The sequence below is a fragment of the Pristis pectinata genome, chromosome 5, assembly GCF_009764475.1.
Source record: "Pristis pectinata isolate sPriPec2 chromosome 5, sPriPec2.1.pri, whole genome shotgun sequence".
NCBI classification, from domain to species: domain Eukaryota; kingdom Metazoa; phylum Chordata; class Chondrichthyes; order Rhinopristiformes; family Pristidae; genus Pristis; species Pristis pectinata.
The window spans coordinates 115926575-115932710 of NC_067409.1; positions in this window are offsets into that span (position 1 = coordinate 115926575).

Here is a 6136-nt window from a genome sequence, read left to right on the forward strand (position 1 = left end):
TTGTTCGATTCCAGATATTAATTACAAATCTAGGCTGACTCTTCACGTGAGTGCTTGTGCTATCCTTCCAGAAGAAACCTTAAACTGCAGCACTCTGGGGGAATGTGTCCATATTACTGCTGCCATTGTTTAGAAGGGGAGCAAGGAAGTAATAGAAACATAAAACCCTATGGTACAGAATGAGGCCACTTTGCCCATTGTGTCCATGTGGGAAGTCTACCAGAGTATCTCCCCAGTTCCACCCTCTTGTCCTTTATTTGTACCCTTGCAAGTTTTTCTTCAAGAAGGAATTGGATAAGTACAGTGGCATGCAAAAGTTTGGGCACCCTGGTCAAAATTTCTGTTACTGTGAATAGTTAAAGGGAGTAGATGAACTGATCTACAAAAGTCATAAAGTTAAAGATGAAACATTCTTTTCAACATTTTAAGCAAGATTAGTGTATTATTTGTTTTGTACAACTTTAAAGTGAAAAAAGGAAAGGAGCACCATGCAAAAGTTTGGGCACCCCAAGAGATTTGAGCTCTCATTAACTTTTACCAAGGTCTCAGACCTTCATTAGTTTGTTAGGGCTATGGCTTGTTCACAGTCATTGTTAGGAAAGGCCAGGTGATGCAAACTTCAAAACTTTATAAATACTGACTCCTCAAACCTTGTCCCAACAATCAGCAACCATGGGCTCCTCTAAGCAGCTGCCTAGCACTCTGAAAATTAAAATAAATGATGCCCACAAAGCAGGAGAAGGCTATAAGAAGATAGTAAAGTGTTTTCAGGTGGCTGTTTCCTCAGTTCATAATGTAATTAAGAAATGGCAGTTAACAGGAATGGTGGAGGTCTGAAAAACCAAGAAAACTTTCTGAGAAAACTGCTCGTAGGATTGCTAGGAAAGCAAATCAAAACCCCTTCAGGGTTCATGCAAAAGACCTTCTGGAAGATTTAGCAGACTCTGGAGTGGTGGTGCACTGCTCTACTGTGCAGCAACACCTGCACAAATATGACCTTCATGGAAGAGTCATCAGAAGAAAACCTTTCCTGCGTCCTCACCACAAAATTCGGCGTCAGAAGTTTGCAAAGGAGCCTGATGCATTTTGGAAACGAGTCCTGGGGATTGATGAAGTTAAAATAGAACTTTTTGGCTGCAATGAGCAAAGGTATGTTTTGAGGGGGAAAAGGGTGCAGAATTTCATGAAAAGAACACCTCTCCAACTGTTAAGCACGGGGGTGGATCGATCATGCTTTGGACTTGTGTTGCAGCCAGTGGCATGGGGAACATTTCACTGGTAGAGGGAAGAATGAATTCAATTAAATACCAGCAAATTCTGGAAGCAAACATCACACTGTCTGTGGAAAAAAAAGCAAGTTGAAGATGAAAAGAGGATGACTTCTACAACAGGATAACGATCCTAAACACCTCAAAATCCACAATGGACTAGCTCACAGTCCCCTGACCTAAACATCATCAAATCTGTGGATAGACCTCAAAAGAGCAGTGCATGCAAGACGGCCCAAGAATCTCTCAGAACTAGAAGCCTTTTGCAAAGAAGAATGGGCAAAAATCCCCCAAACAAAAATTGGAAGACTCTTAGCTGGCTACAGAAAGTGTTTATAAGCTGTGATACTTGCCAAACCCCCTTTGTAACTCAGTTACTAAGTACTGACCATGCAGGGCGCCCAAACTTTTGCTTCGGGCCCTTTTCCTTTTTTGTTATTTTGAAACTAAAAGATGGAAATAAAAAAAGTAATCTTAAAATATTAAAGAAATGTGTCATCTTTATGCCTTTTGGAAATCAGGTCATCTTTTACTCGCTTAGCTATTCACAGTAACAGACATTTTGACCAGGGCTGCCCAAACTTTTGCTCATCACTGTATATGGTGGGGGTTGCATTCCAGATTTCAACCTTGCACTACATTTTTAACAAAGTTTTGCTTTGTGTCACATAATCCTTCTGATAATGTGGCATATGGAATTAAACAAAGTTCTCCAGCTGGGGCCTGAACACCAGCCTGACAAATTGCTATTTGCCACAGGCTGCTGTTATGTTACTGAGCCAACCCCCATATCCATAGTAGAAAATGTTCCTCTCGTGCCTCATCATTAAGTTCTGCTATGTAGCACCGTTTCAAAAGCCTACTGGAAATCTATGTTATCTCATCAAAAAGAATCTGCTTAAATATGATTTTCCTTTGGAGCTCAAGGCCTGACCTGCAGGGATGCCTGATGCCAGGACCCTATGCAGCACCCCAAGTCCTGATGCTGAGGGGCCCCTAGATGCCCCCTCTTACCTGCTAGGGCAGCCCACTCCTCTTCAGGACCTTTAGAGCTGTATGGGAACAACAACTTGCCTCAGAACAGTTGAATCTGCTCCAGGTCTGTCACTTGCCTTCCAGTCCAGATGTATCTGCTCCAGCAATCCTTAAGCAATCACTTACCTTTCAGTCCAGGTGGCTTCACTCCAGGACTTCCAAGACTGACCAGTTGCACCCTCTTACCTGGAAAATGTGGAAAGAGGGGTGGGCTGCAGGTGAGACTGAAACTGTGGGTTCAAGACCCCCTCCCTTCCCAGTATAGTACTAGCTAATGTCCAGGCCATTGAGAACAAAGTTGATGAACTATGGGTAAGACTGACCTGCCAAAGAGAACTGAGGGACTGCTGTGTGCTATGTCTCACCAAAACATGGCTTACACCTGCTTCACCTGACTGTGCCATTCAACCTGAGGGCTTCTCTATCCACGGAATGGACTGTACAGTGGCCTTGGGCAAAGTCAGAGGTGGAGGGACCTGCTTCTTAATAACTCATGGTGCTCGGACATCACAGTCCTACTCACCCAGCTTGGAATATCTAATGGTGAAGTGCCACCCATACTACCTGCCACGGGAGTTCACTTCAGCTATCCTGATGGCAGTCTACATTCCACCCCAGACAAACATGCAGCCTGCACTCAATGAACTATGGTCAACGGCCTTGAAACAGGATACCCTGAGGCCCTCTTCATTATTGCAGGTGACTTCAACCAGGCCAGCCTCAAGCGTGTGTTACCAAAGTACTACCAGCACATTTCCTGTCCATTCAGGGGCGCTAACACCCTTGACCATTGCTATACAACCATCAAAGATGCCTACTGAGCCACTGCCTGCCCTCACTTTGGTAAGTCAGACCCCAGGTTGTGCTCCTCCCTGCATAAAAACAGAAGCTGAAACAGGAGGATCCAGTACAGAGAGTCATACAGTGCTGGGCTAAGGAAACAGATGAGCTACAGTGGCAGGCAAAAGTTTGGAAACCCCTGGTCAAAATTTCTGTTACTGTGAATAGCTAAGCGAGTAAAAGATGACCTGATTTCCAAAAGGCGTGAAGTTAAAGATGACACATGTCTTAAATATTTCAAGCAAGATTACTTCTTTATTTCCATCTTTTACAGTTTCAAAATAACAAAAAAGGAAAAGGGCCCGAAGCAAAAGTTTGGGCACCCTGCATGGTCAGTACTTAGTAACACCCCCTTTGGCAAGTATCACAGCTTGTAAATGCTTTCTGCAGCCAGCTAAGAGTCTTTCAATTCTTCAATTCTGCACCCTTTTTTCCTCCAAACATACCTTTGCTCATTGCGGCTGCAAAGTTCTATTTTAACTTCATCAGTCCACAAGACTTGTTTCCAAAATGCATCAGTCTTGTTTAGATGTTCCTTTGCAAACTTCTGACACTGAATTTTGTGGTGAGGATGCAGGAAAGTTTGGAGAAAAAAGGGTGCAGAATTTCATGAAAAGAACACCTCTCCAACTGTTAAGCACGGGGGTGGATCGATCATGCTTTGGGCATGTGTTGCAGCCAGTGGCACGGGGAACATTTCACTGGTAGAGGGAAGAATGAATTCAATTAAATACCAGTAAATTCTGGAAGCAAACATCACACCGTCTGTAAAAAAGCTGAAGATGAAAAGAGGATGGCTTCTACAACAGGATAACAATCCTAAACACACCTCAAAGTCCTCAATGAACTACCTCAAGAGGCACAAGCTGAAGGTTTTGCCATGGCCGTCACAGTGCCTGAACTCAAACATCATCGAAAATTTGTAGATAGACCTCAAAAGAGCAGTGCATGCAAGTAGGCCCAAGAATCTCACAGAACTAGAAGCCTTTTGCAAGGAAGAATGGGCGAAAATCCCCCAAACAAGAATTGAAAGACTCTTAGCTGGCTACAGCAAGTGTTTACAAGCTGTGTTACTTGCCAAAGGGGGTGTTACTAAGTACTGACCATGTAGGGTGCCCAAACTTTTGCTTCAGGCCCTTTTCCTTTCTTGTTATTTTGAAACTGTAAAAGATGGAATAAAGAAGTAATCTTGCTTAAAATATCAAAGAAATGTGTTATATTTAACTTTATGCCTTTTGGAAATCAGGTCATCTTTTACTCGCTTAGCTATTCACAGTAATAGCAATTCTGACCAGGGGTGCCCAAACTTTTGCATGCCACTGTACGTGACTGCTTTAAGTCAGTGGACTGGTCCATGTACAAAGACTCAGCTGCCAGCCTAGATGAGTATGTCACCACTGTCATGGACTTTATCAGCAAGTGTGTTGAGGACTGTGTACCAAAGAGGACAAGCTGGGTGTTCCCAAACGAGAAACCATGGATGAACCAGGAGATCCACTCCCTACTGAAGTCAAGGACGGCAGCATTCCAATCAGGTGTCCTTGTTCTTTACGAGAAATTGAGATATAACCTCCATAAAGCTATCAAGAGATGCCAAGAGACATCAGTCCAAAATTAAGTCCCAGACCAGCCGTCATTTGTGGCAGGGCTTACATTGCTGTTATGAACTACAAAATGAAGTCGGGCAACATCGCTGAGAGCAGCGCATCCCTTCCCGATGAACTTAACGCACTCTATGAAAGCTTTGAACAGAAGGGGATCGGTATGTCAGTACCCACCCCAACAGCCTCCAATACACCTGAACCTGTGGTGACCGTTGAGGACATAAGATCAGTCTTCTGGAGAGTGAACGCGCAGAAAGCATCTGGCCCGGATGGTGTCCTTGACCATGTCCTCAGATCAGCTGGCGGGGCTAGTTGAAGACATTTTTAACCTCTCCCTGTTTCAATCTGAAGTTCCCACCTGCTTTAAGAAGACCATTATCATCCCGGTACCTAAGAAAAACAAGATAATGTGCCTTAATGACTACCGACCAGTGGCTCTGACATCCACCATTATGAAGTGCTTCGAGAGGCTGGTCATGGCATGCATTAATTCCACCCTCCCAGACAAACTTGTCCCACTGCAATTTCTTTACTGTCAAAATAAGTCTACGGCAGATGCCATCTCCCTGGCCCTATACTCATCTCTGGAGCATCTGGACAGTAAAGACACCTACGTTAGACTATTGTTTATTGACTGCAGCTCCACCTTCAATACTATAATTCCAAGCAAATTCATCACCAAACTCCGAGACCTGGGACTCAACACCTCCCTCTGTAACTGCATTCTTGACTTTCTGACTAACAAACCGCAATCAGTGAGGATAGGCAGCAACATTTCCGGCACAATTATTCTCAACGCTGGTGCCCCTCAAGGCTGTGTCCTCAGCCCCGTATACACTCATGTCTGTGTGGCCAGATTCTGCTCTAATGCCATCTACAAGTTTGCAGATGATACCACCGTTGTAGGCCATATCTCAAATAATCAGAGTACAAGAAGGAGATAGGGAGCTTAGTGACATGGTGTCGTGAAAACAACCTTTCCTTCAATGTCATTGACTTCAGGAAGTGGGGTGGTGCACATGCACCTGTCTACATCAATGGTGCTGAGGTCAAGACGGTTGAGAGCTTCAAGTTCCTAGGAGCTTGCCCTGTCCTGGTCCAACCACGTAGATGCCATGGCCAAGAAAGCTCACCAACACCTCTACTTCCTCAGGAATCTAAAGAAATTTGGCCTGTCTCCTTTGACACTCACGAACTTTTATCGATGAACCATAGAAAGTATCCCATCTGGATGCATCACAGTTTGATATGGCAATTGCTCTGCCGGGATGGCAAGAAACCACAGAGAGTTGTGGACATAGCTCAACACATCATGGAAACCAGCCTCCCCTCCATGGACTCTGTCTATGCTTCTCGCTGCCTCAGTAAAGCAGCCAACATAATCAAAGA